Below are 22,448 nucleotides of genomic sequence, written 5' to 3'. Positions count from 1 at the left end.
CACACACACACACACACACACACACACACACACACACACACATATCATTGTGTGCCGGAACATCTATCTAGTATATGGGCTAAACACTCCTAAGTCAAGATGGGAGATTTCACAGAAGATTGTGGAGAATAAGAGGGCTGTGGGACTTCCATATCTAGACAGTCAGGGTGGTACTAGCCAATCAACCAGAAGGACCAGAAGACAGCAGTGGTGGCAGATGTAGTGATGCCAAATGACAGCAACCTGAGGAAGAAGGAGTATGTGAAGCTAGAAAACTACCAGGGCCTGAGGGAGGAACTAGACCGCAGTGTTTCTCAACCTTGACAATTTTAAGGCATGTGGACTTCAACTCCCAGAATTCCACAGCCAGCATTGCTGGCTGTGGAATTCTGGGAGTTGAAGTCCACATGCCTTAAAATTGTCAAGGTTGAGAAACACTGATACTAGAGGGAATGTGGAAAGTCAAAGTCAAAGTGGTTGTAATAATTGTGACTCTTAAGCTGGGAACTGGCTCCAACAAATGCCAGGAACAACATCAGAGCTCTCTAGCCACAAGAATGCAGTGCTGGGAATAGCTAATATATGTGCAGGAACCACAAACTCCCAGGTTCTGGTATAGGGCCCAAGATTGAGGAAGATTGGGTGGAGAAGGGATTTTTAAATATAAACTATATACTAAATACTATTAAATACTAGGCACATCTTCAGTTACATATTAATACAGAGTGAACATGAAAGCAATCTGTAGGAAACTTTAGCATCAAAGGTTGTGTGGAGTAAGGGTGGGGAGTTGGGTTTTTTGGTATGATTGGGGAATTTTTTTTTGAACGTGTACTTTAATTTGGTTTGGCCTTGTTTTCTTAAAGTTGGAAGGAACTTTATTTACCATTTTCTTTAATATTGTCCCTGAATAAAACGTATTATGGAAAAAAAATTAAGTCTTTTTATACAGCTATCTTTTATTTAATGCATTTCAATTTTGCTGAGAAATGTAATATTAAATTAAGTGACACACATGAGATTTTTCCAAGAGAAGGAAAACAAAGAAATATAGAATTTTACCAAATAAATTTATAGCAGCAAATATTTAGAAGATTCTTTCATGCCTTCTTCTGTTGTGTGATTCTAGGATCCTGAGTAAAACTAGGTTGGAACTATACTATATTTTTATATTTAAATAAGCTGGAACTATTAGAAATACCTGAAATAATCTCCAGTTGTTACCCTTTTAAAGTACATCATGTATTCATTTGATTCAGGCAACTTCAGTTGGAAGGGGCTTTGAAGCTTTTTGAATTTTTTCATGAGTGCAAAGAAGAAAAGCAATGGTTGTCTGACAAATGGAAATTAGTGAAGATGGGTACCTTAGAGGATGATCTCACTCATATTTCAGCCTCTCTCCAAAGTCATAAGGTCAGTAAAATGTATTTTCTTTATCATTTGAGCAACTTTAATAGAAATCCATAATAGAGCTGTGAATGGAACCGTGAGACTATATTTCTCATTGTTATCTCTGATGAAGCCATAAGGTGGCATTTCATAGAGGAAGAAAACAAAACTCTTACCAGCATTGCTGATTACTTAGATTTCTCTGAAAACTCCAAGAAGCATATATATTGCCCTCCTTCTTCCTGCTTTTTCGATATAATTTAATTAAGAATTTTCATTATAATAGTAAAATCTATTTTCTTTCTTTAAAACTTAAAGAAAGAAAGAAGATTAGAAAGAAAGTAAAAAGTGCGAGAAAAAATAAAGAGAAGGAAGAGGAAAATAAGATTATAATAAAGGAAAAGAAATATACAAAGAAGTAATTTCCAGTTTTCATCACAAGTATAAACAAATGTATCCCTCTAAAGTTACAAACATTTATCTCTTCATCCTTTGCTCCACCACAAATCCATAAAAATCATATTTTAAGTACTGGTGTCAAATCTCCCAATTTCTGTCTGGCAGTCTCTCCAAGTTGAGTGTGACTCCCATCGAGCAATTTGTTCTAAAATAATTTGCAAGGGCCAGGAGTTAAGGCAGAACAATCCTTCAAACCGAGAGATTCAGAAGAAGTTGGAAGACATCCAGCAATTGTGGCAACAGCTCCAAAATGAGATGAGTAAATGTAAGATCCGCTTGGATACAGCTGCTCTCATTCGACAGGTAAGTCAGTCAGTATCCAAACAAGATAAAAGAAGTTGAAAAAATTATTAACCTCCCCCTTGAATTCTTTAAGATCATTATATCATGAATGAACGGTTTTTATGGGATCGCAGTAAGTGAGGTCACTTTTCTAGCAGTTTTCAATTTTCTGGGCTTTTTACTTGTATAGACATAACTGCGTGTTTTCGTATTTTAATATTATTTGAAAAAATACTGAATGAATTTGTTTTTTCCACTTCTAGTATGCTATCAGTTTTGACCAAGTTTGATCAATTTTTTTAAATGTGGGCAAAATGTAGCTCTGGGCCTCCAGATTGTTCACCTCTACAGAAAGCAACAGCATTCCACAAATGGGATCGAAGGAAAAGATCCTTTTCCTCTGCATAAATTATTCTATAGTGGAACATCATCTGTAAGTACTATCACAATACCTCAGACTTTTTTTTTCCCTTCAGTACTTTGCAGATATTAATGAGGTTGACTCCTGGCTCCAGGAAAAACACACTCTCCTAGCCAGCAAAGATTATGGAAAAGATGAATCTAGTGCAGAAGCTTTGTTACACCGTCATCTTCGTTTGGAAAAGGAGCTTGCTGCTTATTTTACGGAAATAAGTCACTTGGAGGAACAGGCCCATTCTGTGGCACAGCAGGTGGTATGTAGCACCCAAACAATCGTTTAAGTTATATAACTGTCTGCCCAAAATATACGTGAACTTACTGATGCGCTTAAACCAGTGTTTTTTTTAAAGCTGGAAATTTTAAGATGTGTGGATTTCAACTCTCAGAATTTCCCACTGACATGCTTAAAGTTGACACGTTGGAAAAAGAGTGGCCATAATGAAAGATATATCTCAGATTCCCCTCCTCGTTCATACTTATTTAAAACAAATTCTGTTCCTGTGATCTCGGATGAATCTTTTCTCCACAAATGATCATTTTCCTTCTTACATGGATCTATACTGTATAAGGCCTGAAGTTTTAGCCATCATGCTTTCATATTTCCATATGAGAACTCCATCCTATGGGATTTCTTCTTACTCCATAGTAGGCAGTCTCATTTTATCTTTTTTCTGTATTTAAGTATCTCTGGTTAATAAATCGTTACCTTTTAGATCCACTTTATTTTGTAACATAATCAATCTTTAAATATATAAATGAAGCTGGAATTAAGCGTTATTTAGCATTTGTGAGTAATAGAACTCAGTATTGAGCATAGAATTTTGTGTCTATTTCTCTGAGTAGATGCCATCTATTCCAGCAGCAAATTCAGAAATCAACAACCAGAGAGTAGCTAAAATGCCATCAAATCATTATCTTTCACAGACTCTTGTCAAACCTACATTCATTGGACAACTTGACTCTGATTCACACATTATTATGGAAAACATATGGAAAATGCAGAAGAATGTTGTTTTGCTGTATGAAAAACTGCAAACCATGGCTGAGGTACTATTTTTTCCTAATAATCTGTTGAATTATTTTGCTTTTCTCTGTATAGTGAAATATCAGACACACATTAGCCTTTTCTGAGCTTCATTCAGTTGTTTAACTGAATATGTGGACAGATCATAAAGGAAAAAGAATGGAGCCTCTTACAGCTTTTCCCCTAGCCACAGATGTTCATGGAAAAAATCTGAAAGAGATCGAAAAAGGTTTCATTCATTCATTGGTTCATTCATTCAATCAAACAATCAATCAATCAATTTCTATAGCCACTCACCTCAGTCAGTGAATCTGGGTGGCTTATAATTAAAAAAATATAATGCAATTAAAAATACTAAAAAAACAATAAAAAACATGAAAAAAGGAAAAACCTCCCGACTAAATATACAGAAGAGCAAGATACTTGGCCAATTAGTAATACAGCCAGGAAACAAGCCCCTTAACACATTCAGCACCCCAGGCATGGGAACATAGCCAGACTTTTAGGGGCACATGGAAGGCTAACAGGGTTGGGGCCATTCTAATCTCCAAGGAAATCTAATCCAGGATTTATCTAGTTGGCATAATGCTCCTTATGTTTGGGTTGATGAGGTAAGATGAGACAAATTTAGATGGATGTGTAGAATGGTGGGTTTAGATACATGGGTTTTCTTAAATTCAGTTGATATTTCTGAAGTAGAATGGTGGGTTTAGATACATGGGTTTTCTTAAATTCAGTTGATATTTCTGACTAATTTTATTGCTAGAATACCTACTTTATCAGCAATGCTTTAGTGCTTATTCAAGCATCTCTAATTTCTTCCAAACAGCATAGGAAAAAAGAGTTACAAGAAAGAATCCAACTGTATCAATATTACAACTCCTGTGAAGAGTTTCAGTCCTGGATAGATGACAAGGATAAAATTTTCCAGACCATTCAACCCAAAGCCGACAATGTGGAAGCTATGCAGCAAAAATTCCAGGTCTTTATTAATAGGCTGTACTTTGAGTTCCTGATTCATCTTCATTTATAAAAAGATTAATACTGACATAAAATGTTATATTTCGGTAAAACTATGGCAAGATTTTTAGCCAATGGTTAGATATGTTGGTTTGACTGGTAAATCTGCAAAGAAAACCACCTGTGCTTGTTCAGACTGTGAATTATTCATTGTTAGTTTGTAGCAGCCAAAACAATAGAGACTTAATTGAAATTGAAATACCTTTACAGGTTAATTATTGAACAAACAGAAGATCTACAAGTTATAGAAAATAATATTGCAATTTGAAACCCAGTATAAAGATTAACCGAAGGGATTATTCAGAAGAACAGCAATTGGTGATAAATTATTTGAGATTTAACCAGTCCCAATTACCATCAATAAATAAGGACTACCTGTATTTGCAGGCAGATTTTGTTTCCATATGCAATCTACTTTTTAATACTGAGTTCCACTTTAAAAAAATGAGAGCATTAAAAAAGACAGATTTATTCCAGACAAGTTATGCCTTTATAAGCCTTAAGTCCTTTCTCCCTTTGTATCTAACCCCAGGGCAGATATGCCCTGGATTTCCTGCACTTTTGAGGGGTACATATTTCCACAAAATTACTTTCATCTCTTTCCCAGCCTGAGTAGCCCTAAATTAGCCTAAGGTCTTCCAATGTTAAAGTAACATTTACAGATACAACCCAAGAAGTCAGCAGCTCCTAGCTGTGGGTACAACTTAATTTGTTTCACCATCTATTCTGTCAGTGTTGTGTTCCAATAATCCCTATGGAATGGCATGAGCCTGATATATATAGTACATTGAAAGGCTGCCACAGAGAAGAAGGGGCCCACCTATTCTTCAAAGCACCAGAGGGCAGGACAAGAAGCAATGGATGGAAACTAATCAAGGAGAGAAGCAACCTGGAACTAAGGAGAAATTTCCTGACAGTGAGGACAATTAACCAGTGGAATCACTTGCAGGGGCTTCATGGCTGGAGGTTTTGAAGAAGAGACTGGACAGTCACATGTCTGAGATGGTATAGGTTCTCCTGCTCGAGCAGGGGGCTGGACTAGAAGACCTCCAAGGTCCCTTCCAGCTCTATTCTATTCTATTCAAGGATATGATATCTCTTAAGCATGGTATGGTGCATCAAAACCATCCTGGTGGGGCAGTGGTTCTTATCAACAGGACTGTCTCTCTTGATCCCAAGCTTAGAGTCTTGGCTTTGAAAGAGGGATATACTCAGCAGCTGTTGGGGACTGGCTGACTATTTTGAAAGGTGAGTAGACCTTGTTCAAACAACTTTCAAAACATGTCAGCCAGCAAACCGTGTTCATTAGTTCTTAGACCAGGTTGGGAAATGGTTGTGCACTTGTCCAAGAGTAGCCTTAGGTGGAATGCTAGAGGAAAAGATAAAGTCTGCTTTCTTATCCATTCTATCACACCGTTCCCTCTTCTAGCAGCACTTGTCTAAAACAATAAAACCAGGCATGGGTTTTGATAGACAAGTAAACCTATTGGTGTTGCCAAAACTCCCCCTCCCCTCTAAGCCCCTCCAATGTTAAGGAGTGTGATTGTGGCCTATTGGCACCATTATAAGTATTTATTTTAATGTATCAAATTGTCTTTTAATAACTTAACATACTAATTATTTTTATTATTCTATCATTAGTATCTGTAAATTCCATCTGGATTAACAAATTGCATAAATAAATGCTGGTAAAGTTTTCTGCCCACTCAAGGACTGAGTTTATCCTAAGCACTTTAACTTGATGTCATTTCCTATTTCTATTTCTCCCATTTTTCCCACCATTTCTTCAGATTTCTGTTAAGGAATGAAATTGGAATAGCTGCCAATAGTTTTGGCTGGTAATGTCCGAGGCTGCCCCATCTGGAAACATGTTTGATATGCAAAAACAGTAACTATAATAAAGAAGAAACTTTTCATAAGACAGTGATTGTAAACCATTGCAAACAATTAGCAGCTTCTGCAGCAAATTGTCATGGTGGCAAAATAGCATCACGCATATGTTTGTCATTTTACTCCTCCCAGATAATTTTCATAAATAACTATGGCAGAGATGAAAGTTTATAAATTAGTTTACTGTCTCTTTCCCCAGAGTTTTTTAATAGAATTGGCTGTTGGGAAAAAACAGCTGAATGAGATCAATTCCTCAGCAGATATGTTTTCTAAGAGGTATCCTGGAAAACAGAAGGAGATCCAAAGTCGTAAGCAAGAGATAAACAAGAGGTAAAATATATATATAACTGATAGCAAATAAAGAACACAAGAACTTTGATATATGGCCTTTTTAAAAACTTGGGTGCAGTGACATATAAGACTCTACTTTGCAAATATTTGAAAGGACCCACACCTTTAAATATATAATAATTAACTTTTCCAAAGCATATACGGTTTTTTTTTTATTTTAACCAGGTAAAAATGAACAAGAGAACTAGTTTGTATAGTGGTTAAGACACCTGGCCAGAAACCTGGAGACCAGAAGTTCTAGTCCTGCCTTAGGCAGAAAACCAGCTAGGTGACTTTGAGCCAGTCACTCTCAGTTCTAGGAAGGAGGCTGCAAGAACTTGTCCAGGCAGCTGCCAAGAGCCTAAATTCTTTAGATACAGAGGTACATGTTTGGTTTCCAATGTACCTGACACAACATAGTGAATGGACTATTGCTATTTTCTGCTTTCTATATTTAAACTATTCTTAAAACTTAAAATTCAATATCTCTATATATGCAGACGTATTCCTGACTAACCATAATGAGCTCTGCCTTATTTTTGTCTTTTTTTTTTTTTAGGTGGGAATGTCTGGAAACATTAAAAGAAGAAAAAGGCTCAGAACTGATTGGGGTTACCGATGTGAAGACATTTCTTCAGGATTGCCAAGACACTCAAGAACTGTTACAAGACAAGATGGCCAGCCTTGAGAATTTGGGGCAAGGGAGCAAGCCGGCTGTCTTGCAAGGGCAGGCACACAAACTTTCGGCCTGCGAAAGAGAAATCTTAGTTCTGGAGAGAAAAATTGAATACCAAAAGAGGGCAGCCAATTTGTAAGAAATCAGTTTTTTACTATGTCATAGTAATAGTATTATAGTTGTTACACTTATAATCTGGATACCAGTTTAAGCAAAGAGTGACACCCGCATATCTAAATTGACTTAGGTACAGCAGTGATGTATACCTCTTCCTTTAGTTGATTAGCAGTAATAATAAGGAGATGCATTTTGCTTCTTAGAAAAGGTGTTTGCCTTATTGAATAGATGGGAGTTTGGAATGACTTTGAATAGAGAGAAATTGATTGATAGGATGGATTATATGCTATTAAGTTGGTATCAACTCATAGCAACCACATAGATTTTCTCCATGAATAGAAAGAAGAACACTAGGCCCGCCTATCCTCCACTGCCTCATAGAGTTTGCCCAAATTCATGTTAATAATAATAATAATAATAATAATAATAATAATAATAATAATAATAATAATAATAATAATAATAATAATAAAGTTGGAAGGGACCTTGGAAGTCATCTAGTCCAACCCCCTGCTCAGGCAGGAAACCCTATACCATTCATTGTGTCAATGACACTATCTAACTATCTCATCCTCTGCCATCCCCTTCTCCTTTTGCCTTCAATCTTTCCCAGCATCAGGGTCTTTCCCAATGAGTCCTCTCTTCACATTTAGTGGCCAAAGTATTTGCGCCTCAGCTTCAGTATCTGTCCTTTCAATGAATTGTGAGGGTTGATTTCCTTTAGGAACCAATATTATTAGGAATTGCCTTTATGCTCAAAACCCAAAACAATATTTTTTTAAGATCCTTTCTTTTCATTATGGTAACTCCTGCTTTCCTTCAAGGGACACAGAATAACCTGTAAAGTTATCTTATCCCTCTTTGGCTCAGTTCAGTGTAACAATCAGGAAATAAGCTTAGTTGAAAGGAACCTGTATTTAGAACAGGGGTTCTCAACCTTGGCAACTTTAAGACTTTTGGACTTCAACTCCCAGAATTCAAAGGAATTCTGGGAATTGAAGTCCACAAGTCTTAAAGTTGCTAAGGTTGAGAACCCCTGATCTAGAAGAAGGCTCCTGGCTATGAGGCCCAATGATAGAGAATCTGTCTTGCTAGTTTCAACCCTGACTGACACCTTAAAAGCATCAGATATAAACTGATATATAAAGTTCTTCCTGAATCATTGAGTAACACTTCTACCCATCAGATAAAACCTGACTAGAAGAAGTCATTTCAGCTGACATAAGTAGCTTCTCAGTTTCTATGACTGTCCCAAAATTGCTCAGTGATATTCATGGTTAAGTAATTGCAAATTAACTTTTTGTGTGTCCCTCCAAGCCTGTCTTGACTCATAGCAACTGCCCAGATTAATTCATGCAGTTTTTTTGACAACATTTTTTGGGAGTGGTTTGCCATTCCTTTCTTCCTCAGGTTGAGAAAGAGTGACTGGCCCAAAGTCATCCAGTTGGATTTGTGTCTAAGGCAGGACTAGAAGTCATGATTTCCTAATTTCTACCCTAGCTCTTTAACCATTACAGTAAGCTGGCTCTCTTTAAATTGACTACTATACTTCTATTTATAGTCATATCATTTCCCTAAATACACAAGACATTTCACATCAATTTATTTAATATTTTAAATAAATGTAGCAATCTAGGAAGGCAGCCCTCCATTCAGTAAGACAATGAGTTCATAACTAGAATTAACTTTCAGCTAGTATCTTTTAGCTCAACATTGTATGCATTTTATCCTATTTTCCCTACACATGCTAAAATAGATTCTAATTAATTTTCTGGGAATATGTTTACATGAATTCCCAAATCATGGAAATTTATCATATCATACTATATTTATCGCTAACCAAAGAGAGAAGCAACCTAGAACTAACCTCTTTGAAGGACTGTCAATCTTGTTAATTGGTCACCTTGTTGGACGGAGGTCTTCGCCACTTACGTGGTTGTGACCTTCAAAAATTCTTCTTTGACCTGTCGGTAAACAGGTTTTACCATATCCCAAAGGACGGACTCGTCCCCCAACCTGATCTACTGGAGGTTGGTCCCTTCCAACTTTATCATTATTATTATTACATAATAATATTGAGATGTGGGAAAAAACAATGAATTAACAGTATTCAGGACAATATATCAGGCATACTTTTTTTAAGGGAAATTCAACTTTGGTTAATAATTGGAATTAATTCTAATTCAAGAATGTGTCTCTGGCTTCATTACACAGAATCAAGGATACTAATCCTGCAGAAAGTCATATCATAAAAGAACATGGAGAATACATGGAGAATCAATTATTAATGTTAAAGTTAAAAGCAGAGGAGAAGAAGATGGCTTTGCAGATAGCAAGGGATCACCAAGCTTTTCTGCAAGAGAGCCACAGACTCCTCTTGTGGATTGACGATATGAAGGAGAAACTGACAAGGGAAGAGATGTGTATAGATGTGGTCTCTGCAGAACAGCTCTTGAAAGAACACCAGGACTTGCTGAAAGAGATACACAGCCAGAATCATAGGTACTTGTAAGACATTATAGTAACAATAAGAATGACTCAGATAGTAATCATGATGCAGTGTGCAGTACCTATTTGGACAGTTTTAAACCATGATTACTACAATAAAAAGGACTATCAGAGGTGTGGTTCTAGTCACCAAAGGCATAGATGGGGTTTGCAAACACTATGCTAAATCATAGTTATTGCCTACCATTATTGTCTTTATGTAAAAGACTAAGCCATAATAAGTCAGATATGATGGTTACAATCTATAATGGATGAATTAACACAACTCTCTAAACCAATGCCAACACTTACGATGACAGGAACAGGTAGATAACTTATCTATATAAATTAGTGAATACAGAGACATTTCTTCGTATACATTGAACTTTTGGAATTTTGTACTTATACATATACGATAAGTTTGTTTTACCCTATATGTCATACGTTAACAAAACCTTAGAAACTGTCTAAATTTGTCGACGTTCTTAATCCAGTTTTCCAACGTGATAGTTCATCCAACGTTGGAGCTCCTGATGTTGGTGAATATATAGATAGAGTTGCCCAAGGAAGGAATGAGCTGGATGAGTTGTGGACAGAGCGACAGAAGAAGCTACAGGAAAATATAGAATTGCAGAAATTCATCAAAGAAGCTGATTCAATCCTTGCTGCTATCTCCAGTCATGAGGCCTTTCTTCAGACTGATAATCTTGGGGTAAATAATAATGATTCTATTTCAAATTTAGACTGGAATTTATTTATGGGAAATCCTCGACTTACAATCACAACTGAGCCCAAAATTTCTGTTGCTATGTGAAATAGCTGTTCAATTAATTTTGCCCCATTTTGCAACCTTTCTTGCCATAGTTGTTAAATGAATCACTACAGCGCTTAAGTTAGTAACATGGCTGTTAAGTGAATCTGGCTTCCCCATTGATTTTACTTGTCGGAAGGTCCCAAAAGGGAATCACATAATCCTGGGACACTACAACCATCATAAATATGAACCAGTTGCCAAGCGTCCAAATTTTGATCACGTGACCATGGGGATGCTGCAGTGGTCATAAGTGTGAAAAACGGTCATAAGTCACTTTTTTCAGTTAAATTGTAACTTTGAACAGTCACTAAATGAACTGTTGCAACTCAAGGACTACCTGTATTTACAAAGCTTATATACCTCACAGAACGCCAGACTGCTTACAATAACAAGATTGAAAATACAGAACTAATCACTTCAAACCAACATACAAATCAATATAAATAATAACAAGGCATTCCATCCATTTTAAGTTAACAAAAAGAACACAATGAGCCACAAAATGCCCTGTTTTACAAAATATATTCATGCTTTACAAAATACCCTCAGGGTGGTAGGAAGGTGCAGCCCTAGAGGCAGAAGAAGTGTTTTCAGACTGATATCCCCTGTTCTGACTCAAGGTCAGGAATCTAAGCTTTGCCTCCATATTTATACACCCAGGAAAGGCAAATTCTACTCAAGTGGTCTCAGAACTTCATAACCAGTGAAGCGAATGGAGAATAATAGCAGTTCAACACCATCTAGCATCATCGTTAAGAATTTTAATTAAATTAATTAAATTCTATGTGAGGCAAATGAGCACTCTTAAATTATTGTTACATTACCCTCACCCAGCTAGCTCAGGTTTCAGAGCATTCATGGAGATAGACATGAAATAATATGGGGATATCGTAACTCTTAGGGTCTTTCCTTCAGGATCACGTGGATTCAACTCAGAGTCTCCTGAAGCGACATGAGGATTTTGAACAAGTGCTGCTGGTGTTGAAACGTCGAGCAAATGCAGCCAATGGCCAAGGAGAGCAGCTAATAGAAAGGAGTCATTTTGCTTGTGACAGGTATGTCCTCTGAGAACTACAAAAGAGGAGACCGTGAGACTGGACAAACCTATTATCAAGATGCTCATAAATTCCTCCCCTTGACTTGGATGTGTGTTTGTGTGCATGCTGTAAACAAGGAAGCGAACTCAGGAAAACAAACAAATTATCTTTTTCAGAAGCTGATTTAGTATTAGTGTTGACAAGATGATTTATATTTTTGTAAGCTATTTCATTGCAATTGAAATGCACTTTAAAAACTTAATAACAAATGTAATTGCTTCATTTCTCTGTAGAATATAGCAGCTTCTGCGTTTTATTCACTCTTCTGCTGAATAAAATGGACCACCAATATTCTCTTAAGCTTTCAAAATGGCTTTACAGTACATTGAGTACAGTAGTCTGGATAGAGCATGTCTGAAGAGGGCCATTTCTCTTGTTATATAACTAAAACCTTCTGAGTTATCAATGCTTGAGAAGATGAAAATCAGGGGAGCATTTCTCAAAAATAGTTTGTTGTTTTTCTTGTTGTTTTTCTTCTTGGAAGCTCAAAGGAGAAGAGGTGAGAATTACTCTTGTGCTTATTGTGTCCTGCCCTTTTTCTCTTTCTCATTCAATCTGATGGGGGTGGGATTCACTCTCGCAGAAATTAAAGATCAGTGACGTTCTCATTGAGGGACTTTAGGCTTTTTTATCTTTCTTATTTGTCAAATCAGCAAGGAAATGCCTGAGTATGTCCAGTGATCCATATTGTAATGGGTTTTTCCCATATTGTAATTAAATTCTGAGGAAAGACACACCAGGAAAAGTCATCCTATTGAGCTTCTTCAGATCATCAAGTATCATCAGAGAGCCTAAAAAGTGATAGAGACAATGATACCAGGAAAAAACAATTGCTGCCACTAGATACCAATAAATACAACACTTTAAGAAATTCTAAGCAGCCTATACATAAAGAAAAAAACAGAAGCTTTTACAGTAGGGGAAGAAACAGCTTATGGGAACCCAAATTTTAGCATTGTATTAATTTTAATGGCTGGTGCAAACCATGAAGAGATCTGTTATCTGAAATGAGTCCACTGAACAGCATAAAGAACACTACTTAGATTCACTGTGCCTCAGTCTCCCTTAGCCACACAAAGAAAACTTTGCATCTTGACTGTGTGAGTTCTGTAACTCCATCTGCTTATTGTTAAGAATCATTTATTTCAGATAAAGCCCAGCATATAGCACCAACAAGATTCAGAATCATTATGATGAATTAGTTTGATAGAAAATTTATGAAATTAAAAACAATGATAATCATTCTTGAATTTGAAATATGCCATTAAGTTCATAAAAGGAATTTGTATAACAGTAACTTTTCTTCTTTTAACCAGAAAAATCAAGTGTATTTGCTGTACTAAATGTAAAATTAATGGTAAATTAAATGATAATAATGTACCTGGGTCACCAGAATTATGGGAGTTGAGACACTGTGTATTTAGTCTCAACACCTATAATTATATTTATAGAAGTCATGATAGCTATTTTCCTATTTCTCTTTCTGTTCCCTCCCACTCTTCCAGAATGTTTTTTCAAGAAACTGAAGCATCTGTTACTTCTTCTGCAGGATTAAGAAAACAATGGTTACCTTATGTGAAAGATGGAAATTGCTCATAAATAAATATGAGCAGAGAAAAAGGAGGCTATTAGATTCTCTTCTACTACAGGTCAGAATATTGATGTGTTACAGACTATTTATAGAAAGTTTGAACTTATCACTCTGAACTATGCATTTTCCAACTCATCATACTTCATCTAAATCTGACTGTGGTGTTACATGTCATATTAAATTAGAAGTATATAAAACCAGTGACCCCTAGGATCACATGTAGCCTCCAGATTCTGAATTTTGTTAGTAAATTATAAAATACATGTATATTTAAACCCCTGGCAGAATGAAAAATGATTAAATATAAGAACTATATTTAATTTAAAGGAAACGTAGAAGTAATTTTGTCTCTTTCTCGCCCTCTATTTTATGGAGAACGACTCATAGCATGCCACTGAAAGGCCAAGTGTAGCCCTCAGCCCAGAAAAGTTGTACATTCCTGTCAGCTACGTTATATTATGGTTTGTTTGGTCTTGGCTTAGCTTGACATGGTAATAGACAGTCTACATATACAGACTGTCTTAGGACAGTCTTAGGAATCTTTAATATGCTAGATGTAAGACACGATATACTGTATTGTCCACTCAAGTTCTCAAAATCTAATATATACGATTGCAGGAGTTCATTCGTGACACTGCTGAGCTCTTGGTATGGATGGAAGAAAAATACAAGATAGCATCAGATGAGTCTTATCGTGACCCAACAAATATCTTACGGAAGCTGAAAAGGCATGAGGCTGCGGAACAAGAAATGATGGCCAATAAGAAGCATTTTATGGGGCTGATGACGGTAAGGTGGTCTCATGCAGGTAGAAAGATGACTAGTAGAAGGGCCAGTAATTTGTTAATCTTTGGCTAATGAAAGAATTACAAAATTGCATACAGAGATTCTATGCAAATTGCTATGATACAACTAATAAAAAAAATAAGCTTATGTCCATGTACTCAAAACACAGTGTTGAATCTTGGAAGACTTCCATACTAGCTGTTTGTAGTATCATGCAAACCATTACATTAATAATATTATAGAAGACTTCATATTACCAGAGCAATAGCAGGTTGATTCTATAAATCACTAGTGATGATTTTCTCTAAAATTCCTGCAAAACCTGTGTTTAATTTTTTTAAAGAAAATTAAAATGAGAATCAGATTTCTAATATTCAGGTTAAGACTGTCTGGTCAGTTTAGAAGCTTCATAATTTAGGTGCTTTCAAGTTGGATGTATCAACATATGAGTGCACATCTTGATAATGCAAGTGAATGAATGATTGAAGAATTTCTCTGGAGCAAAAAACAACAACAGTATTTTAATTTTTCATGTCTAGTTCTTTAATATCACTGAAACATAACATATAGAGTTATCAGCAATCTATGAATTTATCCTTTTATGACTATCCAGAACAACCTAGATTACACCATTTTATAACTTCTGATCTTAAATCTACACCTTCACTTTTCCTGCACACATTCATCAAATCCACTTGCAGGATCAGACCACTTTCATTCAGATCAATCATTACCAGATTACCACAACTGATTTCTTCTACTCATCATACCTTTCACATACAGTAGCTCATTTTAGTAAAGTGGAAAAGGTATCGACTAGATTACCAGTATTAATCATATCCATGATTACAAACATGTTCTGTACTAACAAGAAAGACAACACTGGTCAGTTTGGGCACATTTTGGCTAAAATGCCATAAGTGCAATCAAAGTCAATTTTACCCCAGGCATGGATTTAGTATTCTGATGCATGCTAGCATCTCTAATTCAAAGACTACCTTCCAAGTCAGCATGCTGTTGCCCATAATGCACCTCCTAGGAAGTAGAACAGTGTGTCTTCACTCAAAATGTATAGTTGTAATATTATTGTTATTGATAACTGATGATCAACAATTGGTGTGAGGGATGAAGATTTACACTATACATGCACTTTCTCTGAATAAAGACCAGCAGATAGAAATAACCACTATATTTTTTTGGTTATCAAGAGAAATGTTTTTGACTAAATGTATTGCATTCCTCTAGGCTGGAAATCAACTGATACAAAATGACCACTATGCTGCAGATTCCATTCAGGACAAAATGTCGGAAATAAAGAAGAAATGGGAGAAGCTCTACAGCAAGATGATAGAACGTGGAGATAAACTGAGGCAGGCTGGCCAGCAGGAACAACTGATGGAGCTGCTTGAGGTCAGGAGCAATGCATGAAGGAAATATTTATTACAGTTAAATTTAAAATACCCCACAAATACTAAAATATCTAAGACAGTATATAAAGGCCATAGGACATTACAGAAATTGAAGAGCAACTTTTAATTTCCCCTAGGTTCCCCTGTAGCCAGATATTACATATAAGCCCCACAAAATTTAACAAGATCAAATACATAAGTAGATGTCTAGTCTGAAAGCAAAAAGACAGAAGTTTTCTGAAGTGGGCATAATACAGCGAGCACTACCTGTATTTGTATCTGATCTCTACATTTTCTTCCTTAGGATGCTGATGAGAAGATAGAGAAGATAGAGACGATGCTTCGAAATGCAGAATTGGGTCATGATTTGCGTTCCAGTCGCAATTTACTCAAGGAGCATAGACAGCTAGAAAATGAAATGCAGGGACTGGCTGAGAAAATGAATTCCATTGTGTCTCACGCCAAGAGTGTAGCTACACATCACTTCAATAGAGAGAGGATTCTTGATGAGACCCAGCGTTATCTGGAAAGGTGGGATCAGAAAACTAAAGGCTACTTTTAAACTAGAGCAAATTACTGTACAAGACAGGGAGCAGAAAAAACTACTAGCATGCTACAGTGACTGAATACTGAGGTTGGCTGTCAGAAAAGTCAACGAGACATGTCATTCTTCCATTCTTCTATGGAAGCATAATAAGACATATTTTCACCTTAATCGGCCTCACAGGGTTTTTTGTAGCAATAAAATATTTTAAATATTAAATATTCAATTAATTAATTAAATATTTAAATGTTAAAATTAAACATTTGCTAAGAGAAAAGAGACAATCTGTGGCCCTTGGTCTTCAGGCAGCCTCAGAGCATTTTTTTTTTTTGGGGTAGTCCCCAGAACATTTATTTATTTATTAAGCAGATGTATATGGCCACCAAATTCCTACGTGTACGATTCTGAGCTTGCCTGGCTGAATTTCAGTAGAAACCTTAATTTGACTTGTCTCATTTAAAGCAAGAAAAAAGTATGAAATAGGTACATCAAGTCTGTTTGGTTTAGCACACTTAATGTATACCTTTAAACTTTCTGTGCACATCCTCGTCAAATAATCACCTACTATCAGGTGACCTTATTATGTGGCATTTTTCTGTCCTTGGAGACCAATAAGTAAGTAAATAAATAACCCAAAAAATGCTGTTTGCAGTCACTCCAAAAGTTTATTTATTTATTTATTTTATTTTTCTGGAAAGCACTCCATAAGGAAATATAGCAAATTACACAAAAGCAATACATTCAAATTAAAATTGCCACGTATACCATAGATTGGATAATTATAATGCAAAATAGTTTTGGAAAGAGCTCCTATTTTTATATAAATGTCCTTGCTGCTTTCTCTTCTTGTCTAACATTATTACTTTACTAATAGTAGTAATGGCATTGGTACTAATAGGGCCAATCAATTAGAAATGTTTAGTCAGTGAGGAACCCTAATGATTCTTTTTAAATATACAAATTTGAACAGCCTTTTTTAAACATCTAATTTACAGATTTGATTCCCTCCAAAAACCTCTTGCGGAGAGGGGGCATCTATTGGAGGCAAGTGTGGAGCTGTTTCAGTTCTACCATTACCACGACATGGAAATGAAATGGATTAATGAGCGAATGTCCATTGCCAATTCCACAATCCAAGGAAAATCTTTAAATGGGGCTCAAAGCTTGCTACAGAAGCAGAGGGTAAGTCTTCAATTATGATGGTTCTTCTGAAAGTCGGACTGGGGGCTTTCAAAAGCATTTCACTTTTTAGATTTGGGTTAGCAGCTCCTTCTCCAGTCAGATGGAAAACTTACCAGCAGCAAGGATTCAGCCTACCCAAATATCAGTCCTACATTAGATACAATTCTAAAAACAAAACAAGGCATGTACTCACTCGAGATGCCTCAGCTTTGCTTACTTTCTGTAAGCTTACTATTTTGATTGAAACCTGCAAGGTGGTCAAGAGCCATAGAGAAACTTAGTTCAAATGAGCCAAGAGCTTGGCATTGAAATATTCATGAATTTTATTTATTTTTTTATTTATTTGTTTGTTTGGTATCTTGCCTTTATTACTTAATAACTAACTCAAAGCAACCTTGAGTTGCTTAATTCCTTCCTTCCTCCTCCTATTCTCGCCACAACAACCCCATGAGATGAGTTGGGCTGAGAGATAATGATTGGCCCAAGTCACCCAGTCTTTCATGCTTAAGGTAGGACTAGAATTCACAGTCTCCTGGTTTCCAGCACCTTAACCAGTATACCAAACTGGGTCCTTTTAAAATGTTGCCGGGGACCAGTTTTAAAACATTATCACTATCATGAATTAGGTTTAAATCATGAAAATTATATACCTGTAATTAAAAATGAACTAATTCTTCATAGTCAGTTTGGGTGGTCTTGCTGTGCCAAGATATTTTTATAATTACATAAACAATTGGTTTTGCTTTTGTCTTTGAAAAATTGTGCAAAACACCTTAACTCAGCGATATGCATAAAATGAAATACTATATATGTTCAAACTTAGCACTGGTGATTAGTAGAACATTTTTAATTTTTTGTTTTTGTTTCATTAGGTGAGTAATTAAACTTATTAAAAATGGAAAAGCAAATTTAAATATCTTGAAAAGTGGTAAAACCTGAAATTTTCTAGGCAGCAGTAAAAATGAACGTACTACACAATATTACCTTTTTATTTCAAACAGCATCAATTTAAGTTTTTGAAAACCTTGCAGAATTGGCAAAGAATGATAAACCAATTTCTATGGAGTGGGGAAAAGCCATGAATAAGATTTAAAATTTTGCAATATTTATAAAGATTGCATTTCCTAACCTTAAATTATGATGCCAAATGTCTATCATGGTTAAAAGAACACATAAAATTCCCATATAGTAAAATATCAATCACAGAAGAAGCTGCCTTAGACAATAGACTTCCAAGGTATTTACAGTATAAGGAAATAAAAGAAGAAAAGAATCTGAAATGATAAATTATAAACATATGGAATTTTTAAAAACAAGAATAAGCCATCATCAATATCTTTCACTTCATTATCAAATGCCTTTAATTTCAGCAGCATCTATAATAAGAATTAATCACATATACCAATATTATTTAGTTTGTTATTATACAAATTTATATGGCTACCCAGTTCACACATAAGAGACGACTCCAGACAGCTTACATCATTAAAAATCACAACATAAAAAGCCAACTCCTCGCCATCCATGGCAGCAGCAATATGGTGCTTCCATACTCAGGAAACAGTTTAAAACACAGCTAGAACTGCTTATACCATTTGATTTAATCCAAATAAATTATTGCTGAGCAGTTCAAAATCAAACAGTTCCCAATGTCACATAGGTTTTATCAAAAGCAATCAGATAAATTGTCAATATCTATAATTTATTTTATACACGGAAGTGGAAATTTCATGTTGAGAACCTTTGGCGACATTTCGAAAAGAATTCCCATTATCTTCCTGGGGAAGTTTCTGATCAATTTCTTTATCATTTCTGTATGCAGATATCTTTGGCAGAACAGTGATGGCCAGGTCATCAACATTATTCCTGCAATTGTAACTGCCATCAAAGAAATATTAGAGACAATAGATGCATTTAGTAAACTTTCCCTTCAGAATGAAAATAAGAGTTTCGGGAATCCATTTTTTTTCTCTTCTGGTTCAGAGATCTTATATCTCTGGATGTAAGACATAAGAACATACACTAGGAGCAGGTAATTTTTTTAACATTTGAGTCCCAAAAATAACTCCGTAAACTTTAGGCTTTGAAAAATAGCACATAGACTCCAAGTTTCTCTTGGATTGCTTCTTTTGGCTATTTGTCCTGTCTCTCACTTTTCCATCACCTTTCTGCCTGTTTTTCTCCTAGGAATTACAGGTTGAAGTGAAAGCCCACAAACAGCAAATCTCCAGGGTTCTAGAAAAGGGGAATGCTATGGCAGAAGATATGTGCAAGCCTTCTAGGAGAATCAAAGAAAAGTGCCAGGAACTGAGCAAAAACTGGACAGAGCTGGAAGAAGCATGTGATAAAAAAATAAAGCAACTGCAGCAGTCAGTTGTTTACTATCAGGTATATACTTTTTTTAATGTTGTAAGCCACCCAGAGTCATTGGATACAAGAAGGGTGGTAAATAAATAAATCCTAAATCCTTTTTCTCCTTCCCTTTTGAATTAAAAGACTTTGGGCCATATTTTTCCCATCCTTCAAAATAAGGGATAGCTGCCTTGTCTTTATATGACAATTCTGTTTCGCCTGAGTTGATTTCTTCCGGTACACTTGCTTCAGCTCTTACAAAGGCAAACAGGGATATATATCTTACCTTTTTCTTTTTGAAAAAGGAAGGGCTCCTTTCTGACCTTGCTCATTTGTTCTTATTTTGAGTATGTCTTCTCACAGTAGTTTCAGCTTTATAAGTTCCTTGGCATTGTCTCTTGCAGGAGTGGCCAAGTATTTTGCCTTGCACTGAAAGTTTTATCTCTGTCTTTGTATGTAATTAATATATGTCATTCTTTTAGCAGTCTTTTCATTTAATATTGAGAGTGCAAAAACACTTTTTTATAGAACTAATCTGTGAAAGTTAGTGCCTCTTGTGTTTACTTAATATCACCATACTTTTCATTTTTAAAGTTCTTAATGGATACTGGGGACCTGGAGAATTGGGTGGCAGAGAAGCTTTCACTGGTCACCAACAAAGATTGTGGTAATGATGAAGCCTCAACTCTTAACCATATAACAAAACATAAGGTAACCTATCTACAGACTATGAACAATGCAGGATTACTGAGATGTTGAATAGTTGCATTCCTAGCCTTAAGGATACCTATACAATGGGGAGACTAAACTTAAAATGTTGGTTCTTAATTAGTGTGGGAAATTCATATTCCCTTTGAACTATATTGTGTTCAGACAGTAATATTAACTCTACATGAAGTATTTTTTAAAATGATATCTGGTCCACCACTGCCGCCCCCTTTTTTTTTTCTTGGCTTAAGAGATATCCTGCTGTAAGGACCCTGTAAAATTCCTCTTGATGAACCAGTCAACATTATCAATACATATTGGGTTCTTGGTGGTCTCTGAGTCTGTTTCTGTTCCTGCAGATGTTTCATTTCCAAATTAAGAAATATCATCAGTGCATGAGGTCGAGGAGAACAAGTAAATCCAAAAGTGAAAGAGAATTCCTGAAGACATAGTACTCTGATGAGTCAGCCATTAACAGATATATTAAGATAAGCTCAGTCTATAAACCATTCAAGAAAAGAAGTAATCGAAGGTCAAACACTCACATACCTATTAACCAATATTAGATAATTGAGAACCACCAGATAAACAAGAACAAAAAAGAAGAAACAATGCCTCACCCAAAAAGCATTTAAGAAGAAACAATACCCCAATCAAGGGTATTAGTAGGAGAAGTTACCATACTATATATAAACAATCAGAAAATTATATTCCCCCATGAACTGATGATGTTATTTAACCTACTAAGGAAACTTCTTCTAGAAAAGAAGCAAGCTTAGAGAACACCAAGAACTCAACAATTCAGCCTTGAATATTTTCCACCATGGACTACCCAAAACCTTGTTCAAAGTTCAAAGTTCAAAGAAATAATATATTTAGCCATCTTCAAGTTTATTTCAACTTCCTGGGTCTATCTGGTTATTCACATCATCTATGTATTTTTAATTGTTATGAACAGTAGCAACACATCAAAGGACATGGAAAGGCAATAATAACACTAATCTATTGATGAATAATTTCCACATATACTCTACAAGGCTCTAGACAGGTTTTTCCCCTCTTAAATATGTCCAACCTATTATATATAGTTCTGTACAGTCCTGAAATAAACCTAGTATGGTATTTCAGTCTCATTGTAGAAAAATATTGCTGAATGCCCAAGCAACTGCAAACTAACAACTAAAGAATACAGTTGCTTTATTAAGACTATGATCAGAGTGTTCTCTCACAGATAATAAATTTTGCGAGAAAACATGCACTTTTATCAAGCTGCCACAAAGAAGAGGGAGTCAGGGTATTCTCCAAAGCACCTGAAGGCAGGACAAGAAGCAACGGGTGGAAACTAACCAAAGAGAGAAGCAACCTAGAACTAAGGAGAAACTTCCTGACAGTTAGAACAATTAACCAGTGGAACAATCTGCCTCCAGAAGCAGTGAATGCGCCAACACTGGAAGTTTTTAAGAAGAAACTGGACAACCATTTGTCCGAAATGGTATAGGGTTTCCTGCCTCAGCAGGAGGTTTGACTAGATGACCTCCGAGGTCCCTTCCAACTTTATCATTATTATTATTATATGTACCTTATTAGGATCAACAGTTCTCAAACAGTAATTGATTTTGAAAAACAACTTATTTGTCTTTAACTCTGTACAGAGTTATCACAAACTCGCTTCTTTCTCAGGAAATCCTATGTAAACAACTTGCTTCTACTTCCATATAGTTTATGCTTTTTCCCTGTCAGTACATTATTTATGTACTTAATCTGTTTTTACAATGACTTCGAACAAACTCCTTGGAAAACTCATGTAAGTGGCTTCTAGCTTGTTTTATATGTATTGAATATGGCTTCAGTTAGATCTGACATTGTCTGCT

This window comes from Protobothrops mucrosquamatus, unplaced genomic scaffold (genome assembly GCF_001527695.2).
Source record: "Protobothrops mucrosquamatus isolate PMUCROS unplaced genomic scaffold, P.Mucros_1.0 scaffold387, whole genome shotgun sequence".
In the NCBI taxonomy this organism is placed as follows: Eukaryota; Metazoa; Chordata; class Lepidosauria; order Squamata; family Viperidae; genus Protobothrops; species Protobothrops mucrosquamatus.
This window is presented reverse-complemented; position numbering follows the sequence as displayed.